This window comes from Lepidochelys kempii, chromosome 1 (assembly GCF_965140265.1).
Source record: "Lepidochelys kempii isolate rLepKem1 chromosome 1, rLepKem1.hap2, whole genome shotgun sequence".
Taxonomy (NCBI): Eukaryota; Metazoa; Chordata; order Testudines; family Cheloniidae; genus Lepidochelys; species Lepidochelys kempii.
Window position 1 is genome coordinate 295964635 of NC_133256.1, and position 27273 is coordinate 295991907.

A 27273-nucleotide genomic window follows, 5' to 3' on the forward strand; every position below is an offset into this window, starting at 1 on the left:
CATAATAAGGAGATAGGACTCTAAGTAGTAAAATAGCTGAACACTGTTTTTAACCAGTCTCATCTGTACTACTGTAAAAAAACACCAAGTATCCTCCTTCTCCTTGTAATCCTGTAACACCTTATGGTTATATATTTCACTCCAGAATTGCTTTTGTGTTATTTCTCAATATGAAATTTTAAAATGTTTGTTAAGTGTTGCGTTTTTCTTAAAGTCATCCAAAGATTTCTCTATTTTGTGCGGGGGGAAAAGTGATGATTGAATGCAAAGCTATTACCGATAGCTTTTTATTAAAATTGGGCCATAGAGACCTAAAGCCTGATGGCCGGTCATGCACCACTTCACTGGATTCCGTGGAAACAGTGAGGTAGTATCATCTTCTTGGTTAAAGCATGTTGTTATGTTAAAAACTTAACATGCTGTTGCTATGTGACTTCTTTGGCTGGCACAGCTGACAGTTTGTCTACTTGGATTGGTAGTTGTTTATTAATGTGGTACAATAAGTGAGACTATTCTCCTTTTGAGACCAAGTCAATATTTATCTTCCACTTAGAGGATGGAAGTTATTTTGGTTTTAGAATTTAGAAAGACAAGCGGTGTGTATATTGTACGTGAGTATGATGGGATTTGGGTCAGACACATGGTACCCATTTCCAATGGATCTTTTCAAACATAGATTTCATTCCCAAAAGAAGCGTTGCAAGTGTATACTGAAGTGCTATGTGCATGCTAGCATCTTGGGGCATGCTTTGACAAGGCAAGAGGGCAAGTCCTGGCAGTTTTGGATGTGATATTCCACAACAGAATTAAATTTAGTATAATTGCATCAGACACATTAATATAAAAAAAGGCTCTGAAATCTAATAAACATTTGAGCTGGTTGAAAATTTTCGCATGGAACATTTCTCCATCGAAAAATGTTGACTCATTTAAATTGAAGCATTCTGTGTCAGCTGACTCTGACAAAATTTCATTTGAAAAAAAATCATTTAGCCAATTTTTCATTTAGAAACATCTTTACATTTCAACATTTATTTTATTTTTATATTTTTATAATATAATATTTTTATTTTATTTAAATGTTTATTATTTAAATTTATTTAAATTTATTTAAAAACAAAACATTTATTTTATTTTTATATTTTTATAATATAATATTTTTATTTTATTTAAATGTTTATTATTTAAATTTAGTTAAATTTATTTAAAAACAAAACATTTATTTTATTTTTATATTTTATAATATAATATTTTTATTTTATTTAAATGTTTATTATTTAAATTTATTTAAATTTATTTAAAAACAAAACATTTATTTTATTTTTATATTTTTATAATATAATATTTTTATTTTATTTAAATGTTTATTATTTAAATTTATTTAAATTTATTTAAAAACAAAAATTACAAAATAACATGACAAATGAAAATGTTTGCTCCTGATGTCTAAGGGAATCCCATTGTCTGTTTGATGACAAATCTGAGGTTCCAGTTACCTTGGAACTTCTTGCTCTAGTTCTTTCTCCAATATACAACCAAGCTTCATCCTGAAATCAACTCTCCTGCCCATTCTGCTTGGTGCAGAGGAAGTTTGATCAATATAAGAAAAGCAAAATTAAAACGCACCACCAATTGACTTGAGGAAAACTAAAATCTAGGGACTAAATTTTCATCCCACCTAGACTCCAACAGTAAGAAGCATAAAAATTAATGGCTAACAGGACTGAACTCCAGTGAATACAAATCAATACTTCAAAAATATCAATGCTGATAGACCAAGCCTTTTTTCTGCAGGAATATAGTGGAATTTCTCTTTGTGCATGATTGTCCTCTCTTAACAATTTTGTCCTATGGGACTTTTTAGTTTACTATTTTAAATACCCAGTTCTCCATTATCCACTGTTCCATGCAATGGTACAATCATATGGAACTCTGGACCATAACAATCCCTTCAGAACTTAGCTCCAGTGTCTCTAGTTCCTTGACTTTTTGTTTCCTTTTGGTGCCATCCATTCTACTCTGACTCCTGGATTAGATTCAGTGACTCCAGAAATATTCTTCAATGTTCACATTAGTGTCATCTGCAGCCATTAACCTGCCTTATCTATCATTCATTAAGGCCCAGGTTTTTTAAGGCATTTGGGTGTTGGTCTGCTCCACGTTGCAAAGCCTAAGTGATTTAAATGACTAAGTCCCATTTTCAAAGGTATTTAGGTACCTAAAGATGCAGATAGGCCCCTGGGGGCCAGATTTTTAAAAGATATTTAAGCACTTAACAATGCAGATAGGTGTCTAATGGGATTTTTAAAACTATCTAGGTACATAACTCCTATCAATTTCAATGAGAGCTCTGCACCGAGGTGCTTTTGAAAATCCCACCTTTAGGTGCCTAAATACCTTTAAAAAAATCTGGCCCCAAGCTTTGATGACAATTAACTCTGTCTTCACGACATTCCACCTAACAAGCAATCAGTGACAGTGCAGGAACACCCCCTAGTTATGGAAATAATCTTCACTGGTGATGAATGAAGGGAGCAGATGACAAGACATTCCAACCAAGTGATTAATGAATGTATGTGTGCGTGCACCCATGCACAGATCTATTCTCTTTCACTCACTTTCTTGCACACACACGTAATATATTGGGGGAAATGAAAAATCCTCCACATGTTTTTATATTATTGGCAAAAGGGCAAGTCTTGGCAGTCTTGGATGTTATATTCCACCACAGAATTAAAACAGTGTAGTTGCATCTGACGTATTAATATAAAAATGGCTCTGAAATCTAATAAACATTCAAGCTGGTTCAAAATTTTCAGATGGAACATTTCTCCATCGAAAAATGAGTCACTTAAATTGAAACGTTCTGTGTCAGCTGATTCCAATTTTTTTTTGTTTTGTGAGAAATTTTGTTTTGTGGGAAATTTTGACTTTTTGTCCCTGCTTGGAGCTATTTTTTCCCCGAAAGGTTGGAATTTCCCACCAGCTCTGATAAATGTCATACATCAAAACTACAAAGCTGGACATTTCACTTTTCAGATCCCATTTCCACTGGGTGTCTAATTCACTCCCAATGACAGCTGTGCAAAACAATTGTCTTGTTTCACAGAAGTTTTAATTTTTTTGTTTTACATTAACCTGAGCTTGCAATTTTATATCAGTGGGTCTCAATTTGATGTTCAATTTCAAACTGCTAAATTCTGAGTGTTTTCCACCCCAAAACATAAATCAGCCCATGTTTCACCTTGAAATGCAGCCTAGCCTTGATTAAAACCTGCACCAGATTTGCTAAAGCGTTCACAAAGGTTTGTGAATCTTTTGGCAATCTGTCCAGAGTTTTTAGTTTGTAACAAACATTTTACACAGCTATAATCCTAGCTCCTTTTTCTGTTAAAACTTGTAAACTGTAAATAGTTCATTTTAGCTGATTTTGCTTTTAACTCTTTGTCTCTCTTAGAGAAATTAAAAAGGTACCATTGATGCAGGGAATAGAAAAAGCAAATGAGTAACACAAATAATCTGTATGCCTATAATCTATGCATTACTTGTTAACACAGCACCCAAAAAGGTGCTAAATACTTCACACGTGCAAAACAAAGACCCTGTGTACAATCTAATAAACACAGCTTTTATGAAAAGGGAAAAAGAGCTGGAGGGTCAAGAAGAAATACAAGATTTGTTTGTTTAAAATAAGGGGATTATTTTACTCTATTCCGAGGTCTTGGATCCTGCTCACTGACCCCCACAACTGGACTCTTATGCCAATACAATGGTGATTTGCCCAGGCATAAAGATGCACTTTGCAAATCAGGTTGCAGGACTGGAAACCTAATTTTCACTTCTTATTGTTTCTTGACCCCCTTGCTGACTTGCCACTATTTTTACTTCCTTGTTTTTAAATCCTTGTCTACTGTATTTTTGTTGGTATTTTAACTTCTGTTCATTTTCCATAAGGGAAAGAACAGAAACATTTAGAAACCGAACACCCAGAATTCATAAACAAGAGCTGTGATTTTTTCCCCACCTTGGAAACAAAAGAAATGAAAGCGGCCAAAAAAACCTCATGTCTGAAAAAGCAACTGTTCCTCAAAGAGCCTTAGAAGCATCTTCTGTTGTGGCCATGCAAATTGTAAAATGCTAACATTCAGACACAATTGTGAGTCCCTTCTGCTCCCAACAGCAATAGAAGTCTAGAATTGTGATTGAAGCGCAAGCGACCATGGCACTGAAAACCATTTCGATGTCAAACTAAGACGCAGAAGACAGAGAGGGCATCAATTGTTTAGAGAGCACAGTGACCAGAGATCACATGCATACCCAACAAGCAAGGTATATATCATCATCTTTTTTATCATTGGTATTTCAGTAGTGTCTAGGAACCCCAATCATGGACAAGAATCCCATTGTGTGAGGCACTGTACAAACATAACAAAAATACAGACTCTGCCAAAAGGAGTTTACTGTCTCAACAATAATCCTTAGTCTTTTTACAGCTTACAGTATTTATCCCCTTTTCCTCATCTCTCAGTGTCCTCAGAAGAGAACTATGGAAGGCAACATCGCCTAGAAGATAGAGCACTGGACTGGGACTCAGACAAGTTGGGTTATACTTCCAACTGTGTCACTGTCAGCGTGGTGACCTTGGGCAAGTCATTTCACCTCACTGCCTCGGTTTCCCCATCTGTGATAATGATACTCACCTCCCTTTCTAAAGCACTTTGAGATCTACGAATGAAAAATGTTATGTAACAGCTAAAAAAGAATGTGAAGAGCAACTAGCAAAAGACTCAAAAACTCATAGCAAATTTTTTTAAAGTACATCAAAAGCAGTACACGTGCCAAACAATCAGTGGGGCCATTGGACGACTGAGGTGCTAAAGGAGCACTGACAGATGACAACACCATTGTGGAGAAGCTAAAAGAATTCTTTGCATCGGTCTTACTGCAGAGGATATGAGGGAGCTTCCCACACCTTAGCCGTTCTTTTTAGATGACAAATCTGAGGAACTGTCCCAGACTGAGGTGTCAGTAGAGGAGGTTTTGGAACACATTGATAAATTGAACAGTAATAGGTCACCAGCACCAAATGGTATTCACCCAAGAGTTATGAAATAACTCAAATATTAAATTGCAGAACCACTAACTATGGTATGTAACTGTAGTGGGGTGGATTGGCTGCCCACAGACCTGGAGGGGGAGGAGCCCCTCATTGAACCCTGGTGGGCGGAGCCATGCCACGCTCAACCCTCCCGCTGGAAGTTAGTGGGTGGGACCGGAAGTACAAAAGGTGGGACGGAGAACTCAGTTGGGAGGCAGCCGCCAGAGGAGCCAGGCACCTCCGGTTCACTCCCAAGCTGGGAGGCTGCGGCAGGCCCTTAGGGAGCCAAGGACTGGCCAGGACTGCCAGGGCCATTTACAGACCTGAGCATGGAGGAGCTGCAAGCCCTGACAGAGGCCTTCTTCCCCGACGACCAGGACGACCCTCTACAGAGCCAGGTACAACCTGAGGGGGAGTTGGGAAGTGGCCCACGGGTAGCTGACCCCTGTCTGGCTGCAACGCTGACAGCGAGTGCATCGGCATGTTGTGGTCAGGATCCCCGCTGACCCAGTGGCAGATGGCTCTGCCGCTGCTAGGGCTCTGAGCCGAGACGCAGTGGAGTGGGTGGGCCTGCGTCCCGCCTGCCACCCCAATCCGTGGGCGCAGTCTCCCCCTCTCTTAGGCAAGAAGCCTGCACTTGTTGGCCCTCCGCCAGAGCTAGGAGGCCCGACTGTTTGCTGCTCAGCCTGAGTGTAGGCCTGAGCCAGAGACTCTTTGCTGCCCTGCCCCAACCAGGGGCTTGGCTCCATAACTTTGTTTGTTGTTCGGCCCAGATCACAGGCCTGAGCTCCCATCTCCCACTGCCCCTCTGATTCCCCATGTCAGGCGACCCCCAAAGATGTAGTGGGGTGGATTGGCTGGCCACAGACGTGGAGGGGGAGGAGCCACTCCCCCTAATGGACTACAGTACCTATCATTTAAATCAGAAGGTAACTGGAGGAAAGCTAATGTGACACCAATTTTTAAAAAACTTTCCAGAGGTGATCCTGGCATTAATTACAGGCCATTAAGCCTACCTTCAGTACCAGGCAACTTGGTTGAAAGCATAGTAAAGAATTATCAGACAAAGAGATGACCATAGTGTACTGGGAAAGAGTCAATACAGCTTTTGTAAAGGGAAATCATGCCTCACAAATCTATTGGAATTCTTTGAGGTGGTCAACAAACATGTGGACCAGATGATCCAGTGGCTATAGGGTACTTGGACTTTTAGAAAGCCTTTGACAAGGTTCCTCACCAAATGACTGTTAGGCAAATCAACCAGTCATGGGATAAGAGGGAAGGTCCTCTCATGGATCAGTAAGTATTTAAAAGATAGGAAACAAAGAGTAGGAATAAATGTTCAGTTTTCAGAGTGGAGAGAGGTAAACAGCAGTGACCCCACAATTCTTTCCCAACCCCAGATTTGATGATCAATTGGACCCTGAGCATGTGGGCAATACTCACCAGCCAAACACCTGGGAAAGAATTCTCTGTAGTAATTCAGAGCCATCCCCATCTAGTGTCCCATCACTGGCAGTTGGAAATATTTGCTGCTAGCAGTAGTCCAAAGGGCTACATGCCATTGTAGGCAGTGTCGTTATACCATCCCCTCCATAAACTTATCAAGCTCAGTCTTGAAGCTAGTTAGATTTTTTGCCCCCATTGCTCCCTTGGGAAGGCTATTCCCAGAACACTGCGTTTTGAAAGATCTTTGCTGGAGGTGACATGGGAAACCAACATGAGGCTCCTGTAGACAAGAGAGAGATACTAACCCCAATCCTTACAACCAAGAAGCCCAAAACACCCACATGAGATTATTTGCACAGAGCTTTTGATGCCTGGTAAATGAAAACAGTGAACAGTGTATCCTGCCTGCCCCCAGCCACTGATAATGGTGTACTCCTGAGCACATGGCATCTTTAGCTTGGTTGATATTTGGTTGCTTCTAACAGGCAGGCTTTCACAGCCTAAGGGTCACCTGGGGAAGTCATGTCGGTTGTGGGTGAGCAAAGTGTTGTACCGGACTGCCCAAAAGCAGGAACTATTCTCTCTTGCAGGCTCAGCCAGCAGCCTGAACGCAACTCCCTCTTTGCCTCTGACTTCAGAGTAGATAGGGTGACATGTCAATCAACCTCCTAAATCCAATGTATGGGGGGCATTTGCTAGTATTACAGTTAAGCCCACACCTTTCATAACAAGCTAATAATTAAAATATATCTTTATTTCTAATATTTTTATTGTTCTGGGAATTAGCTTGACCATAGGTGCTGACTTGGAACACCCACGGGGAAAAAATAGTGGGTGCTGAGCACTCACCGGCAGCCCCCCTATCAGGTCCCTGCCACAGCGCCTCCCCCTACCTCCCTGCCCCTCCCGCCCACCACAATCAGCTGTTTCACAGCCTGCAGGAGGCTGGGAGGGATGGGGGAGGAGTGAGAACATGGCACACTCGGAGGAGGGGGCAGAACTGGGCAGGAAGAGATTGGGTGTGGCTGGGGCCTTGTGGGAAGGGGTGGAGTGGGGGCGGGGCCTGTGGTAGAGCCGGGGGTCGAGCAGCCCCCAGCACTTTGGAAAGTCAGCACCTGTGAGCTTGACTTTACCCCTTCCGTGCTGCCTTCAAACAGCTCTTTCCCCCACCAATGGGTATGTTTGAACATTTGTTAGTTACAAATAGTAAAATGTTCAAATGACAAAATCTGAAAAGCACAGCACTAATCATCTAGCTTCAGAACATCCACCTGTGCTACCGCCCCAAGCCAGGGCATATATACCCATAATAAAGCGAGTCAGAAAGCAAAGAATAAAACAACAACATCGAAAAGTGCGGGGAGGGACTGCAAGCTGAGGAAGTTACCAAAACCCACTGATTCTACTATTCAAGTGGAATATGAGATGGCAAAGGAAGTGAGCCTCACACAATGTGCCAGATGGTGATACCCTTATAATGAATAGCACTTTTCACCACAGTTGTTCCCATAGATTTCAATAGAACTACTCGTAGAGCAAGGTACTAATTAATGTGAGTAAAAGTATCACAATCTGGTCCTAAATATCTAGTATACAAGAAAAAATATTGTATAAGAATGAAAATGCACCCTTGCTGTTTATTGTTTTAAAGGATAATTTTGGGGAGTTTTTAGTATTTGTTTGCAGCCAAACACATATACTATGACCTTTAATTTTACAGTATATCCAGGATGAAACTGTTAATGAAGAAAGATTTTTGGACTGCCATAACCTAAAATATAAACCATTGTAATTGTCAAGTCAGGTTTTTTTTAAATAATATATTAATTCTTGAGGAAGAGAACAATGGCTTGTACATGAAATAACCACAGCACGACTGGGCTCTTGATCGGAAACCGGACAGGATGATTTTATATTTTAGACCTCTCTGTATCTGGCAGCTTCACCGGATGTGGATTTTCTACTTCAGCTAGGTAATTAAACTATAACTAAGGACCTTCAAAACAAGCAGGCTTCTCCTAAAATTAAAAACATATTTCACAGAGATCACTGCAATAAATAAGAGGCTGTGAAATAAACTTACTATACTTTCAAGTTCCTTTCAGTGAACTGCTACACCATTCATAATTAAAGAGAAATATTCTCTTCTATGCAAAGAAGATGCTAATTGCACACAACAAGATGAGTTCTTCTGAGCATACACTAATTTCTACTGTATCAAAGAGACAATACATCTAATTAATCATAATCAGGTGAGAATGAATTGAACATTGGAATTACAAAGGGCTGGTCAACTTAAAAAAAGAATTAAGGATCCTGTTACTAACTACCCCAGATATAAGCGATTAATTCTGCTGACGGAACAGATGGAAATAATTACATGAAAAAAACTACTCGTATTATAAATACTGCACCTAGTTTCAAGGCCAAGGTTTGTTTAATCCTTTTTGTGCACACAAACTACAAACTAGTAACCTGTGATTAATCATATTACCTAACACCTTTTGACCTTAATCATTAAGTTAATGGGAAAAAATAACCTGAATCAATATTTCTATTACAGGTTGACAGATACTGTAGATAGATACTGAGCTAACCTACCAGGTCAACTGTAAGTATGATACATAATGCATTCATGCTGTCTTTTTAGGCAGAAACCTATACTCATAATCATGTGGTGACTCCCATTGTAAAGACTCTATCCTGCAAACATTTACACACACAAGTATCTTTACTCATGTGATAAGTCCCATTGACTAATGGTGTAGTGCACTGAAGACAGAGAAAGTGTTCACATAAGCAAAATAGTGCACATGTTTGCAGGATAAGGCCCTAAATGACTGATATGTCTCAAGATATTTTCTAATTTTTGTTTTAATATTTTATCTTACCTTTCCTTCCCAGCTGAGAGAGGTAACGCATAATGCAATTATAACATATATTTGTAAAAATACTGGCTACCCCTTGAATACAAACATCCAGATCTCAGACAGTAAGAAATTAATTAAGCTTACACAAAATGGGGAGCTGGTAGTGAGCCTATATTTAGATTTCCTGATACTTTCCATTATAAAAGGTTCTTGTGCCCTTTTCTGAGACTATCTAACACCTCTATCATTTGCAGCAGGTCATTGAAATTTGGCAGAGAGAAAGTCCTGAGACCAGAGAGGTGCCTTTTCTTTGTCACATGAAATTCCATTCAGGTTTAACAGAGTTAAAAGCTACTGATAGTCACCAGTTCCCTTTCTGTCACTTGTGTTGCCAGCAAAATTTTGGCAGTCTAACAAGAACAATGACAACTGAATGTTCACATTCTAATCTAAGGCTATGTGTACACTACAGGTTAAGCCAGCATAATTTATGTCCCTTGGGGGAGGTGAATAAACTATCTCCCTGAGTGACATAAATTATGCCAGCATAAGCGCTCATGTGCATAGCACTATGTTGGTGGGAGAGCTTCTCCTGCTGACATAGCTTCTGCCTTTCACGGAAGTGTTTTTTTAATGCCGACAGAAGAGCTCTCATAGAATCATAGAATATCAGAGCTGGAAGGGACCTCTGGAGGTCATCTAGTCCAACCCCCTGCCCAGAGCAGGACCAATCCCCAACTAAATCACCCCAGCCAGGGCTTAGTCAAGCCTGACCTTAAAAACTTCTAAGGAAGGGGATTCCACCACCTCCCTAAGTAACGCATTCCAGTGTTTCACCACCCTCCTAGTGAAAAAGGTTTTCCTAATATCCAACCTAAGTCTCCCCCACTGCAACTTACTCCTTGTCCTGTCATCTGCTATCACTGAGAATAGTCTAGATCCATCCTCTTTGGAGCTACCTTTCAGGTAGTTAAAAGCAGCTATCAAATCCCCCCTCAATCTTCTCTTCCGTAGACTAAACAATCCCAGTTCCCTCAGCCTCTCCTCATAAGTCATGTGTTCCAGATCCCTAATAATTTTTGTTGCCCTTCGCTGGACGCTCTCCAGTTTTTCCACATCCTTCTTGTAGTGTGGGGCCCAAAACTGGACACAGCACTCCAGATGAGGCCTCACCAATGTCGAATAGAGGGGAACGATCACGTCCCTCCATCTACTGGCAATGCCCCTACTTATACACCCCAAAATGCCATTGGCCTTGGCAACAAGGGCACACTGTTGACTCATATCCAGCTTCTCGTCCACTGTCACCCCTAGGTCCTTCTCTGCAGAACTGTTGCCTAGCCATTTGGTCCCTAGTCTGTAGTGGTGCATTGGATTCTTCTGTCCTAAGTGCAGGACTCTGCACTTGTCCTTGTTGAACCGCATCAGATTTCTTTTGGCCCAATCCTCCAATTTGTCTAGGCCCCTCTGTATCCTATCCCTACCCTCCAGCGTATCTACCTCTCCTCCCAGTTTAGTGTCATCCGCAAACTTCCTGAGGGTGCAATCCACACCATCCTCCAGATCATTAATGAAGATATTGAACAAAACCGGCCCCAGGACCGACCCTTGGGGCACTCCACTAGATACCGCCTGCCAACTAGACATGGAGCCATTGATCACTACCTGTTGAGCCTGACAATCTAGCCAACTTTCTACCCACCTTGTAGTGCATCCATCCAGCCCATACTTCTTTAACTTGCTGACAAGAATACTGTGGGAGACCGTGTCAAGAGCTTTGCTAAAGTCAAGGAATAACACGTCCACTGCTTTCCCTTCATCCACAGAACCAGTTATCTCCTGTCAGCATAGAGTGTCTTCACTGGATGTGCTGCAGCAGCACACCTGTATCAGCACAATATGTATAGACATGGCCTAAGCTCCAGGTCCATGCTGCCACCAAAGTAGCCACACTGCACTGGGATCCCCGGAAACAGACAGCCAAAGCTACTGCCAGAAAAGAGAGAGAGAGAGGCCAGGCGGCCCATAACAGCCTTGCCACCCAGATCCAGCAAATTGCCTTGGTGATCCATCCCACCCACTCTGGGGACATCACTGGAGACAGAAGCCCCCCACCTACTGAAGGGGGGAGAAAGAGAGAGAGTCAGGCCAGGCTTCCCTTAATCATCCCTTAGGCCCAGCACATGGCCTCAGTGGCCCATCTCTCCTCTGAAATAACAATCTTCTCCAGCTGCCAGCTAATATTCTTCATTCTATAGCTTACGTAGTTAAGTCAGTGCTGAAGTTTCAGGATTCAGACCTTGATGATAAATGATTAGTGGGAGGAGGATTTGTCTTAACCACATGACCATCCTTGCTTTTCCTTAAGTCCCCTACTACATTCATCATACACCTTCTAACCTCCAGAATAAATGAGAAAGGGATTTTACAAGTATCGTTCAAGACACAACCTTGATTCAATCCTTGAAAACTGTCCATCCTCTGCATTGAATGAGGCAGAGGTTCTGTGGAAAAAACAGAATGTGCTCATGAAATTAAAGAATTAATGCATGCACACAAGGAGGCGGAATTTAGGTTACAAGGACAACCTAAATTCAGGCATTTCCTAGCTTTCAAGTGCTTGACTTTGCAATCTATTTAACAATCTTTTAGCAATTTTTTTCTTCAGTGTAATTATATACATAACATATATATTGATTGAAGAGTTTTCCTGCCTCTTATTTAAGTGGCAATTTGCAAATAATTTCCTAATCTCCCAAATTTGTTAGATCATTTAGAACAAAATTCTCCTTTGCAGATCAAAATGTTGATCTCTCTTTCTTTTGATAGTTTGCTCTGACTACACACAAAAGAAATTCGACTGACATCAATGGGAGATCTGCACAATTAGGGAGAATAAAATATTGTAATTAAGAAATGTGGTGTGAATCTGATAGGAGAATTTTCCCTTTACAAAGCAGTCCCTCTACAATATTCAGAACATTAATAGGTTCCTCTTTCTGGCAAAGTGACTCTTTACAAAATATAGTCAGAAAGATTTTTTTCCTGGATTATGTTTTGTGAAAGTGTTAAGATCACCAAAGAGACATTTTGGGATCATTTACGATACCACTGTCCAAAATCGGTGATGCTATTTATTATCCCCACATTTACTAAAGAGGATTTCCAGTGTAGGATTAGCCATACTGTACTGGGATCCACTGGGATTACCCGTTGCTCTCTCCTTCCTGTACTACTGAATTTCTCACCCTACCTGTTGTATAAATTATTCCCATCTAAATGAGCTTCAGCCTTTCCTGAATTAATTCTTTTCACAGCATTTATAACATAGCTGTTGCCTATGTTACTAGGCTTTGTTTCCCTTCATTTAGCCCTGATGTACTTAGTTGTCACAGAAAGAGATTGATAGGGACTGACCAGCAAAAGTTTTAGTTTATTATGGAGTGCACAAAATTTCCACCAGTTATGGTTGAATGAGAATGTTTAGATATGGTCTTTATGGAGGGTGGCAAGATGTACTCTTTTCTCTGATTGCTTCTTGCCCGTTTGAAATACAATCTGATGCGGTGATGCGCAGGGCTTAGTGGGAGGAGGAATGACATATCTCCCAAGGAGTTAGTGACTTTGAAGGATTAGTAGAGTCAGGCCTGGGTCTTATCTTTTGCTAGAGAGAGGTCTAAGAAGCAGAAGAGGTGGTTTCATTTCCACTGCCATCTGCAGTGCTCAACCCACTGAACTGGAGATACACGGGAAAGGAAGAGACAAGTTTTGTTGGCTGTCACTGGCAACTTGCATGCCTCTTTCCTCCTCTGTAAATGGAGTTAATATGACATGGGAGCCTGCATGATTTATCCAGCGTTACCAGCTCTCACACATCTTGTAATATATGTTGGTTTTCTTAAAGCCCCAGCTCTTGGAGGCATGTGGGTGTGATAATCTCAGCTTCCATATATAAAATAAAACTACATTTCTAGCCCTCATGATTGCAGAGAAAAGCTTGAAAGACCTGAATGCACCCTAATGGCTGAAAAACTAGTAGGCAAAATAACTCATCTTTTATTTTTTAATAATGTCATGATTTTAAGACAATCTCATGATTTTGGGGAGGCCTTACTCGTGACTTTTGAATGCTTGGGGTTGGCAGTACTGCTTATTCCTTCCTTCCTCAAACTGTCCCATTATTTTACAGGTATTCCCCCTGCCCCCTCACTAAGGAGTGCTTACTTACCTCTTTCGAAGAAGTGTGTAGGAATTAACTTGTTCATATTTGTAAAGAACTTAGAAGTAGAAAACTGTTATATAAGTTCCAATTACACCATTAAAATCTTTTAAATTCTGCTCTCTGCCCAATAAAAGATACCTGTGCTAAGATACCATGGTAACATTAAGTATTTGCAAATGGTAATTATAAACATGTTAAGGTTGATCATATTATTAACTGAATCGCTGTGGTATATACAAAAGTGCTGTACAGACAGACAATTGTTGGGCAAAGATCTAGGAAGATAAAACCAAGCGTAAGGGAGATGAAGTAAACACTTCAGTTGGTAATTGTATTACAGAGAAAAATACCAGGGGGCCTTGGTTAAACTTTATTCTGTTTCAGTTCTATATATTGCACATGAGATCTTCTGTAATCATCAATGTCCTTCATTAACCAATGGGGAAATATTTTTCCCTTCTGCACTACCACAACTGTGCCCCATCCTTGCCTTCACTTAACACTTTTAGATCTATGCCAAGAGCAAGGTTAGAGTGAGAGAGGCCAATCCTTTCTAAAGAATTTTCAAAATGGATGCCACTAATCGTTGTTGAGAAATTTTATTAGTGTTGGACAAGTGCCATTTGCACTCATAGTTAATGTTTCAAAGATTAGTTACTTGCCAAGAGACCTTACAAGACTGATTGTAGGATTCCTCTTTAAATGTAAAATCAATATATGTGTCGTTAGTTACTTTACAGATGTCATTTATTTTGGAGCATTGTGTACTGTGTGCAAGATCAAATTTCTGGTTCAATTACAAGAAATCAGATCTTAAAGGTTTGGGGTCTATTTATTCTGGTGAGAAAAAGGCTGTTTCTCTATCCCCCCCTAAACACAATTGAAAAAAACCTAGATAAATGATATCTAGATTAGGAAAAATTCCTCTTCTGGACTAGGAAAAGATAGGCCTTCAACAAATGCAGGAGATCTAAAATATTCTTTACTTTCCGTATAACAATCCGATTGGCTTAAACGTGAGCTATCTATAGAGATTGTAATTAAGGCTGTGAGTCTGTCACGGAGGTCACAGAAGTCACGGATTCTGTGACTTTCCGGGACCTCCATGACTTCTGCAGTGGCAGGTGCGGTTGGCCCAGGGGCCACCCAAGCAGCAAAGTTGGCCCCCTGGCCAGCCACACTGGCTGCTGCTGGGCAGTCTCGGGCCCCCGTGTGCCCCCGCAACAGAAGCAGGAGTTTGGGTGTGGGAGGGGGCTCAGGGCTGAGGCGGGGGTTGGCATGTGGGAGGGTGAGGGCTCTGGGTGGTGCTTACCTCAGGGGGGCTCCCCAGAAGCAGCTGGTATGTGGCTCTGTGCTTTGCCTTTGCCTGCAGGTGCTGCCCCTGCATGGGAACCATGGCCAATGGGAGCTGCGGGGCAGGTGCTGAGGGTGGGGGCAACACGAGGAGCCCCCGGCCATGCCTCTGCCTAGGGGCCTCAGGAACAAGCCAGCCATTTCCAGGAGCCATGAGGAGCTGGGTAGGGAGCCTGCTAGTCCCGGCAACTCCCCCTCCCAGCACCAGTGGGGGTTCCGGGCCACCCCCACCTCCCCCGAGCACCCACAGCACCCCCGGGGCCACACACACCCCCAAGCAGCCACGGTGTCCCTGGGCCATTCCCCCTTGCCCCCCACAGAGCACCCTAGTTTTAATCAGGGGTATACAGTACAAGTCATGGACAGGTCACGGGCTGTGAATTTTTGTTTACTACCCGTGACCTGTCCATGACTTTTACTAAAAATACCCGTGACTAAACATAGCCTTAATTATAATACACTGTTGCTGTATATCTCAGAGAAGGAATGTGGAGAATGTTCAGTGCTGAAAGGCAAGCAAGGCATGGCATCAGAACTGACAGAGCTGGGATCTGAAGTAGGAGTGATTGTGATGTATGTGCTCCCAAACATGTTGTGGTGAAGTGACCAGCAAAAGTAGGCAACGAAGAGAAGGCTGACCTTGTTTTGTTTTACAGAATTACTATGATTACATACAGTCTTCATACAAATGTTATCACAAATAGCTTTATAGATTTAATAATATAGGATTGGGTATTCTTCTACACTTTGGATTGCCTAGACTATTCCCCTTTTATAGCTAAAACATGGTATATAATGTATGAATGGGAATTAATGGCTGCAATTACTGTACATACAAATAGGTTTCACTTAACCTGGGCATTGATTATTTCGGTAATCCAAATATAAGTAAAAAGAAAAGGAGGACTTGTGGCACCTTAGAGAGTAACCAATTTATTTGAGCATAAGCTTTCGTGAGCTACAGCTCACTTCATCGGATGCATACAATGAAGTGAGCTGTAGCTCACAAAAGCTTATGCTCAAATAAATTGGTTAGTCTCTAAGGTGCCACAAGTACTCATTTTCTTTTTGCGAATACAGACTAACACGGCTGTTACTCTGAAACCAAATATAAGTTTGATTCTCATAAAGCATTTGCCTTAGTGAGTGGATATTTGAAGTGTTTCCATTATCACCCTGTTGCCTTTCTTGTCTCCTTCCTCAGAAATTCTCCACTCAAATGGTTGCCATTGTTTCCCTGACTTGAAATTCTCCAATAGCACCCTGGCCCCCACTTAGGACATCAGGTCACATATTGATGTTACTTGGACACAGAGATGAACAGATTAATAGTCAGCTCACAGGAATTGTGGCACTGCGGACAGCCTAATACATGCTGCTTTTCACACAGACTCCCAGGAAGAACACAGTGGGCAAAGCTAATCCTAGTTTTAGAGTACAGAGGCTCAAAAGAAACAATTAGTTGTAATATCTCAGATAGCAGAGAAATACATATTGGGATTTGCCTGAGTAACCTATTTTAAGCAGATGCTGGATTTATTAGGATTTATCTCCTAACCTGAAATCAGAACATCACAAACAATCAGTTGACAATAGAACAACACATTATAGTGGGGAGGTGTTAGAACTTTGAGACTTCTCCCTTTCAGAAACATTCTAGTAATTGGTGTTCACATACACCCAGTTAAAAGAGAAGGTGTTCTCTGAAATAACTAATAGAACCAATAGAATCTCACAGTAGCTGGCTCTTCAGTCTGGCAGGAAATGATACAATGAGATCCAATGGTTAGAAGATGAAGCTAGAAAAATTCAGACTAGAAAAAGGACATAAATTCTTAACAGTGAAATAATTTACTTAAGGACATAGTGGATTTCTATCACTTGAAGTCTTTAAATCAAGAATAGACGTATGTCTCTCTCAAAGATCTGCTATTGCTCAGACACTGTGGACTTGATGCAGAAATTACTGGGTGAGGTTCTTTGATATGTGTTGTTCAGGAGGTCAGACTAGATGATCATAATGGCCCCTTCTGGCCTGAAAACCTCTAAATCTAAAATCCTCTCCCTTTACACTTACTGGGGTCTACTCTAGAACTCTAGGAAATCTTCACAAAGGAATCTGAAAACATTCAAAACTACACAAGCTTTGTTCTCTGGTTTTGTGTCCCATTGCAAACTTGAAACTCGGATCAGATTAACTGAAAGTTTTACTAAGGCCCTCCAAACCTTTTAAGTGAGCACACGGCCAGTTTCAAGGAAACCCGTGTCATTTTATCTGTTGCGAATCATCATGCAAAATCTGTAGGTTTGCATCATTTTAATGTGGAGTTCTGGGATTTCAACTGAGTTTCAGTGTGAGGTGGAGTTCTTTTTGAAACTGAGTCTATGTCATTTATGCAGCTTGTAGAGTATACCCTGCCCCTAGCACAGGTATAAATAGCAGTGTTGATGGTGAGGCACTGCCTAGATGAGTAGAATAAAGACACACCAGAATCTTAGGGTATTACCGTACATGGTTCTCTATACACCCAAGCAGTACCTCCCACATCTACACAACTGTTTTTAGCCCTGTAGGGTACCTCTGCCTCCCCACTACCAGAACCTCCCTCCTCCTAGGCTCCCCAACCCCTGCCAGCAGGGAAGTCTCCAGCAGCAGAGAAAGCCTCTGGCAAGATGGATGCAGTGGGGAAAGGTTCCAGCAGCTCCCTGTTGCCAGAGCCTTTCCCCACTCAGGGGAGAGAGGCTCTGGCAGGGGGAAGCTGTTAGAGCTTTCCTCAATGCCTCCCCCCGACCAGATACTTTCACTACCACATATAGTTACACACCGCAGCATGGACACAGCCTGCATTTCACTGAGACATGTAGCTATGCACACCCTATACGCCACTGCCAGTGTAGACAAGGCCCGAGACACAGTATAACTTGGAGCAGGGTGGGAGAAGGAGGGCAAATCCCCCGAAAGCAGCAACTGTAAGAAAGACTCCCTGGGACATGAAACTGCTGCGTTTTGCACCACTCATCTTTTCTCCCTCTAATCTGCTCACTTACGTCCTGATTCAACAAGTACCTAAACAAGTGTCTAACTTTGAGCATGAGTTGTCCCACTGAAGTCAGCATTCAAGTTAGGCTTATGCTTAAGTACCTTGCTGAATCAGGGAGTAAGGAAAGGGCAGCTGGTATCTTCAGAGAACAATTGTCTGAGCCCCCCCACTAAATTCTTGGAACTTGGAGCATGGTGGTTGGCACATTCCCACATTCTATTTCTTTAGAGGAGTCAGCGAGGTTAGCATCTCTAAACATTTAGGAGAGATCTTTGCAAGATAGCTTGACCTCCAAGTGTGAAGCACTGGGAGGCAACAAGGTTTCACTGCATCCCTATGCTGCCCCTGAATTAGGCAGGGAGAAGACTGCCCACTCTCAGAAAATCTTTCCTGAATCTTGGCAGTTTGCATAGTGTCTGTCTGAAACAAGAGGATACTCTAGGGTAGTTTCAACCAAGTTTCACTCAGAGCATATTGTTTTATTTGGATCCAGATCACAACGTGAAATTCAGCTGCAAACCAAACTGCCAAGTTTTAAGCCGCTGTTCATGAGCACTCAGGAGAATTCCTGAGGAAAGTAGTGAAAGATGCAGAAGCGAAGCATGGGGTTAAGATTGTAAGAAGAGATATTTCTGTTCCATTGCTGGAATAGAAATATACAGGATTTAGTGATGCAAAATTCTTTCAGTGTCCAAATTCCTAATTTTCATCCTGTTTATAAGCGGCACTTAAATATTTTATGAGCCGGACCCCTTGATCCTTAGAAGCTTGCTTTAAAGTTTCGTATCTATACCTAATCCATTTGCACATAGCAGCTTTGAGATTGATTCCTCTAGTTTGTGCTAGGAATTTGAAACTCACAGAAAGATTTGTATAGGCCAGGATCAGACAAAAGATGACAATGCCGTGTTATTGTAGACTGATAATGCTCAAGAGCATCTATTATGTGCCTGTCACTCACAATAAGCTGAAGCATCAGATTCTTGCATATATGGATTATCTTTTAGTCAGCATAGATAAAAGAGTGTTGGTGTTATTACTTTCATTAAACCCTTTCCCACTGGGGATCTTCTACAATTTTCTGTGGCTAAGCAGTACACATACAAAAAAGGGAAGAATGCTGACAAGGAAGAAAAAAAGTAGAGTAGTTACCTTTTTTAGACAGAAAACAAAGCATTCTTGCTGCTAAAAAAGACAGAATTCCAAGGACATTATGCCAGATATAATGTAAAGTTCCATTTATTCTTTACTGATGCAAAAACAATACTTGCTAAGCTTGGAAAAATCAGACATTTGATGAAAACCTAGTTCCAACTTTAGCAGTTACACCTGAATTTTGTTCAATGAGAGCTCCTGGGTGCTCAGCACTTGAAAAATTAGATCACTTATTTTGGTGACTAAATATGAATCTAGGAGTGTAAAATTAGTCACTGAGGGAAAAGTATGCTTGTCAAAGTAGATGGGTGCCATCAGAGAGCTAGTTACAGCTCTTTGATTGTCTGCTTGGTCTCCAGATCCAGTACACAGTAAAACAGTCTAAAGCTGCTGCTGCTGCTAACTGGAATGCAGTACTTCTGGCCACTCCTCCCATCCCTGACAAACCATTGTACGGGATCTAGGAGAAGGTAGTGTAGGAATGATTACCTCAGCTCTACACATGCTGGGGATTCCTCCATGCTGAGGATATCTCCATCTAGCAGGATGGAGTCTTTCTGTACTCCTCATGAGCCACCAGAGCTATGCATCACTAGCAGTGTGGGACAGCAAATCTGTCCCCTACTGAAAATCTTGGCCATAATGTATGGACAATGGTCAAAGTCACCATGAGTGTAAGAAAATGCAAAATACTAAAGTAAATGCACATTTGAAGGAACTGTCATAGTTTTCAGATGTTAGAAATAATTTGGATAAGTCTATGCAAGTTCCTACCAGTTGACAATACCTTGCACTTGGCCACACTGCATTTCCTCTAACATCCCGCCCAAGTACTTAGTTTTGTTTAGACCCTTCTGGAGATCCTCATGACTCAACCTAGTTTTGACTAACCTAAATTCATTGACAAAAAACTTTGTTAACGCAGAGTTCCCAGTGATATCTTGTACCCTTCCAGAACACTGAGGTCAGCAAAACTCAAACTTTGGAAAAGCAGGAAACAAAGAGTTGAGGTATAGACCCATGCTACTGTAACAAATAATATGCAATTTTGAAATAAAATATGCCTCCTGGAAGTCCTGCTCATAGTGGATTTGTTTGTTCTATTTGTTTCCGCTTCCTCTCACCCCAATATTGAAAATGTGAATTATAGAAAGCCTAAGGCCTTGTCTATACTAGCAAGTTTCTTCTCAGTAAAGCAACTTTCTGCATTGTAACTCCCGAGGTGTACACACTGCCAAGCCATTCAGTGCACAGAAACTGCACAGTTACAGCGCTGTAAAAAGAACACCCAGACGAGAGGCGTACAGATTTCTGCACCGGGACTACAGCATCACAGTGCCAGTGTAGACACCCTGGTTGATTACAGCGCTAAAACTGGACTCTGAGAGGTGTCCCACAATGACTATTCTTGACTCTCTGGTCATCGGTTTTAATTCTACTGCCCTGCCCTCAGGTGACCAACCATCATCTCCACCCCGTAAATTTCTTTGGAGTTTTGAAAGTCCCCTTCCTGTTTGCTCGGTTACGCTTGCAGTGGTCTCAGCACATCTTTCCAGGTGGCCATGCCTGCTCCACGCACCAGACGATCCCCTGCTTGGAGCAATACCAAGCTGCTGGACCTCATCAGCATTTGGGGAGAGGAGACTGTCCAGTCCCAGCTGTGCTCCAGCCGTAGGAATTATGATACCTATGGACAGATTTCACAATGCATGACAGAAAGGGGCCATGACCGGGACACACTGCAGTGCAGGGTCAAAGTGAAGGAGCTGCAGAACGCCTACCACAAAGCACAAGATGCAAACTGCTGCTATGGTACTGTGCCAATGAGCTGCCAGTTCTACAAAGAGCTCCACTGCGAAGGCCCCTGTGGATACTTCGGTGGCTCACATGCCAGTCAAGAGTGGACTGAGCCAGGAGGAGGAAATCTTGGACGAGGATGTGGAGGGGGAGAGGGACCCAGAGTCAGAGGACAACTCGGAGGTAAGAGATACATGCAGCCAGGAGCTCTTTTCTACCCCAGAGGAGGCTAGCCAGTCATAGCTGTCAGATCTTGGTAAAGCACAAACAGGAGACATGGCCCCTGGTAAGTGGATTTGATTTTGGGAATCGTTAAAGCAAGTTGTTGGGGGCAGGAGGGTTGCAGAAAGCAAGCTTGTGTCTGAATGATGCATGTATCACCACATGCTTAGTCTGAGTAGAGGAACAGGCTGTTGATTGACTCCCTCATTTCACAGGAATCTGCCTCAGAGATCTCCAGGAAACTCACATGGAGATACTGGGCAATCCGTTGCCGCAGGTTCTTTGGCAGAGCTGCTTTGTTTCTTGCTCCATTAAGGGTAACTTTCCTACACCATTCCATAGTCACGGGGTATGGGGGAGACCATTGCTGCAATCAGGCAAGCAACATAAGGGCGAGGGCGGAAGCCGCAGTCTTGGAGTAGACCCTCCCTTGATTCCCTGCTCACCCTCAGCAGCGAGATATCTTCCATAATGAACACAGCCTGTGGAAAATGTGGGGACAGGAATGATTATCAGCCCCCCGACTCCAGTGCTAACTCTCCCCAAGAGCCATGTTTCCAGTGTACAGTAGGGTCTGGGAACACTGATTTCCCCTGCGGCTACTCACCATTTTGGGGGTCATGTGGCTCATGTGTGCTTGCCTGGGGTCAGCCAGTTAGTGACTGGTATGTGAATAGTGGCTGTGTTTTAAATCACTTAATCAGTGTTCTGTGTGTTGAAAACAATACTAATTCCATAAAATGTTGCATTTTGGCTTCACGGAGATGACCTTGGGAACCCAGACTCCCGCTTTGTTTATAGCTGGCTGAACGGCTGCAAAGAATTAGAAAGCGGCCACAAAGAACTAAAGAGGACTTTCTGCGTGAGGTTATGATGATCTCTGCAGCCAAAAAACAGCAATTGAAGGAGTGGTGGGACAGCGAGAAGAGGGACCGAAAGGAGAACGCAGCGTGCCAGAATGAAGCCAGAGAATGGCTCTTAAATGTTATGGAGCGCCAAGCAGACATGCTCCAGGCAATACAGAGCAGCAAACAGAGCAGCCCGCCCCCCCCCCCGCAGCCGCTGTTGCAAAACTCTTTCCCATGTGCCCCCCAGACACCACCAACACACTCTTATCAACCTCCTAGCTCCAGTCTGTACCGGCTACATTCCACTCCTGCCCCGTCACAGTCCAGCACAGCGGACTCCCAGTACTCACTGCACTCAACACCTGTCTGTCTGCAGTTTAGCCCTTCTGAATTACAGTACCCACTGCACTGTATTCCAAAGGAGAAGGTTGGATATGATCCCTGGACATACACAAATCTTTAGCCATCTCGTGACCCTTCCTCTTCCTGGAACTTCCATTCCCCCATCCCTCTGACTGCTGATGGGTTTTTTTGTCTGATTCTCTCCTCTGGTTGTTGTCTTTTAATAAAATAATTGTGTTGGTTTGAAAGCAATCTTTATTCTATTAATTGAAAGCAAAAAGAGCCTTGCAAAGCAACATACAATTATGTTAAACCCACATATTGCATCGCCTGCACCAATCATCTCCTGGCATTACAAGCACTGCACTCCCGAGCACAGCAACAAATATTAGTGGCTTTCAGCTTCAAATTGCTGCCACAAGGCATCCCTGATCCTTATGGCCCCACACTGTGCCCCTCTAATAGCCCTGGTCTCTGGCTGTTCAAACTCAGCCTCCAGCCACTGAGCCGCAGTGTTCCAGCCCTGAGTGAAGCTTTCACCCTTCCCTTCACAAATATGAAGCGTACAGCATGCAGCTATAAGCATAGGAATATTGTCATCAGCCAGGTCCAGTTTCCCATATAGGCAGCACCAGTGGGCCTTTAAACAGCCAAAAGCACACTCAACAGTTATTCTGCACTTGCTCAGCCTGTTGTTGAACCGCTCCTTGCTGCTGTCAAGGTGCACCTTGTATGGCTTCATAAGCCACAGCATTAAGAGGTAGACAGGGTCTCCCAGGATCACAATGGGCATTTCAACTTCCCATATGGTGATCTTCTGGTCCAGGACGAAAGTCCCTGCTTGTAGCTTCCTGAACAGGCCAGTGTTCTGAAAGATGTGTGCGTCATGCACCTTTCTGGACCAGCCTGCATTAATTTCTGTGAAATGCCCACAAGCATCTGGAGAACCACAGAGAAATACCCCTTCCGATTAATGTACTCAGTGGCTAGGTGGTCTGGTACCAGAATTGGAATATACTTGCCATATATTGCTCCTCTGCAGTTAGGGAAGCCCATTTGTGCAAAGCCATCCATAATGTCACACATGTTGCCCAAAGTCACGGTCTTTCGGAGCAGGATGCGATTAATGGCCATGCACACTTTCGTCAACACGAGTTCAACAGTCGACTTTCCCACTCCAAACTGGTTAGCCACTGATCAGGAGCAGTCTGGAGTAGCCAGCTTCCACAGTGCAATCACCATGTGCTTCTCTAATGGCAGGGCAGCTCTCATTCTCATATCTTTGTGCGTCAGGGCTGGGGCGAGCTCATGACACAGTCCCATGAATGTGGCTTTCCTCATCCAAAAGTTCTGCAGCCACTGCTCGTAAGCCCAGACGTGGATGGCGATGTGATCCCACCTTTCACAAGCCCCAAAACAGCGTTCCACTTTGGTCAGCACCTCCGTGAATGTCATAAGCAATCTCATGTCGTAGCTGCTATGCCTGGTGAGATCAATGTCACACTCCTCTTGCCTTTGTAGTTTAAAGCATAACTCCACTGCCACTCGTACGTGTTAGTCAGAGCAAGCAGCATGCTGGTCAACAGTGCAGGATCCATTCCTGCAGACCAAAGAGCCAGAGCACGCAGTACACAAACCATTGAAAGATGGCGCCAAATGCGGATGGAAATACAGGGATTGCATGGATGCGAAGCAATGCATCACGGGGTATTGGGACAGGACCCAGGATGCCCCCTGTGACCCCCTCCACCTTCCCACAACTCTTAGTGGTGGAAGAGGAAGAGATGATCTGTGGGATAGCTGCCCAGAGTGCACAGCTCCAAATACCACTGCAAGTGTCGCAAGTGTGAACACGCTATTGCGCAGGCAGCTGACAGCGTGAACACACAACAGCAGTTTCCCTTCAGCACTCTCTGAGCGGTGCTGTAACTGCCAGCACTGTAACTCTGCCTGTGTAGTCATACCCTTAGAGACTGACCCAAAGTCCATTAAGTCAAAAGGAGTCTTTCCTTTGATTTAATGGACTTTGGATCAGGCCCATAGGGCCTAGATAACATGATGCTTGAAGTCCTAGAAATAACTAAAATAAACATATAGATTTTTCTATCAAAGCTTTTAAGAGCAAAGTAACTTGCCAGATGTATTTGGGAATCATGGGTAGTTTAACAAATGATTTATGGGAGACTGTCCATAAGATGTCAAAAATCAATGAGGTTTAAGAGAAGTACTTTTCATGGTAGAAGAATGCAGGGTCTAAGCAAAGTAGTTACTCATTTCTGTGTCTGTTTTTCTTATCTGTGCAAAGCAGTGCTGGAGTTGATAATGCAGCAGTTTATAATACTCTATTTGCCATTGCATAATGCTCACAGGCACTGGTACTGTGGGCTGGAATTGACACTAATGGCTTTCATATACTAGAACTTTATGAAAATCTTGCAATCTTTGTGATTTGTCTATTGTATCATGTTACTATAGCACTACTAAACCAGTACCCCAATACAATATTAATCGGACACAGATGTATTAAGCTATTACATCTCCATTCCCATTGAAGTATATTAGCAGAAGAGACGTGGGTACAGTTGTATCCAGGTCTTCAAAGTGTTCCTGAATGATCCAGATATGTTCAGTTCCCAGAAACATTCAGTGTGTAAGCTATCAACCAAAAATGTCTAGACTCTCTGAACCGATAGGAAGGAGACAATCTGAAAAAAACATGTTCTCCTTTTTGAAAGTTCAGTGGCGTGTATATGTAAAAAAAAGGATCATGTTAATAGAAAGATCTTTGTTACATGAAACACAACAAATACAAACACTGTAGCATACATTTTCATTCTGCAGCTCCCAATACACTCAGATAGAAACCCTGAAAGCAGCACCCTTCTGTAGGAGGTTCCCTTTTGCTGTTTCCTATCCTCATTTCCAGTATTCAATATTTTTTGAGAGGCAAGGATGATGTTGTGGGAGGGGAGTTAATTTCCTCCTTTCTTCCCTATTCCAGGAAGTTCTCTGCCCTCCCCTCAAGGCTCTTTCTGTTCTTCCCCTTTTCATTCCCCCTGCCCGCCCTGCCCTTTAAAGGAAAAGTTTTAGTCTCTGACCCCAGCACTAGCATTTGCTGAGGGGCTGCCACAGCAAAGGGGCACCCTGTGCAGAAACACTGTTCACCCCCCCCCAAAAACAGGCTTTGCCTATTTGAATTGCCTTGAAGGTGTGGGGTCTACTGGCTAGAGGACTGTAAAATGGGCATAATTCTTCCTCCTTCACAGGGGCATTGTGAGGCTTAATTAACATTTACAAAGGATTAAGATTCTTCCCTACATAAAAGATACAGTAAGTGGAAAGTAAAAAGAACAGGAGTACTTGTGGCACCTTAGAGACTAACAAATTTATTTGAGCATAAGCTTTCATGAGCTACAGCCCACTTCATTGGATGCACAGAATGGAACATATAGTAAGAAGATATATATATACATACAGATAAGTTGGAAGTTGCCATACAAACTGTGAGAGGCTAGTTAGTTAAGATGAGCTATTATCAGCAGGAGAAAAAAACTTTTGTAGTGATAATCAAGATGGCCCATCCAGACAGTTGACAAGAAAGTGTGAGGATACTTAACTTAGGGAAATAGATTCAATATGTTGTGGAAAACGCAGGACAAACAGCTATAAAAGGGGGGTAGTAATTAGTCCCAGGGGATTAAAAGGCTCCTCCCTATCCACTAAGGAGAGAGAACCACAGGGCAATAAGGTTCAGCTGGAAAAGGGGTTGCTAGGGAACCAATTAGGTTCAGCTGACTCCAACTATTTGGGACCTTTTTAAACCCTCCCCTGGGTGGTAGGAGGGGGAGAGTGAGGGAGTGAGCGGAGCAGGGAAGTTGCCAGTAGGCTGTTTACAGCAAGACATCAGACCTTCCCAGTAGGGAGGCTGCACTCGCTCCCCAGAAGGGAAGGAAAACAAGCACAAGAGACTGACTGAGGAGAGGAGTAGCAGGACCCTGTGCCACCTATAAGGATTCGCCTTGCCCCAAATCTGAGTCTCCAAGACTAAAAAGGACTGAGTTTACTGAGGTGAACAAGGTATTTTGCCACATGTGGTGTCAGGAGTGGGATGTGGTGAGTGAGTAAGGCTCTGTGGCAAGCCATGTCAGGGCAGGGTAAATCACAAAAAAAAAAAAAAATGGAGGATGTAGTGAAGGCGTTGATACAGGCCACTGCGGCCCAACAAGAGGCTACCAGGGTGCAGATGGCTGCCCAACAAGAGTCAGTACGTGTCCAACAGGAGACGAACCAATTACTGATGAACCAGGCGGCCCAAGATTGAACCACCCTGAATGAAGTAGTGAACCAGTTAAAAGCCCTGACCATGCTGACTCATGGGCCCCAGGATATCCAGCCGCTGCGGGCAAGCAACTATTTACAGAAGATGACTACAGATGGCAATATAGAGGCATAGCTCCTCGCCTTCAAGAGGACGGCACTGCAGGAGGCCTGGTCCCAAGACCACTGGGCAGGTATCCTGGCTCCATTTCTGTGTGGGGAGCCCCAGAAGACCTATTTCAACATGACCACAGAGACAGCTATGGATTACCCCCACCTGCAGGCGGAAATCCTGGCAAGGTCAGGTGTGACGTCAGCCATATGGGCCCAGCGCTTCCATGAGTGGAAATACTGGGACAACAAACTGCCAAGGTCCCAGCTATTTGATTTAATCCACCACACCCAGAAGTGGCTCTGCCCCGAGACCCATGGGCCGGAGAAGATAGCGGAAATCCTCATGTTGGACAGGTACATGAGGGGGTTGCCGCTGGACATATGGGGGTGGATCCGCCAAAACGATCCCTCCTCCTATGATGAACTAGTTGCCCTCGTAGAGAGA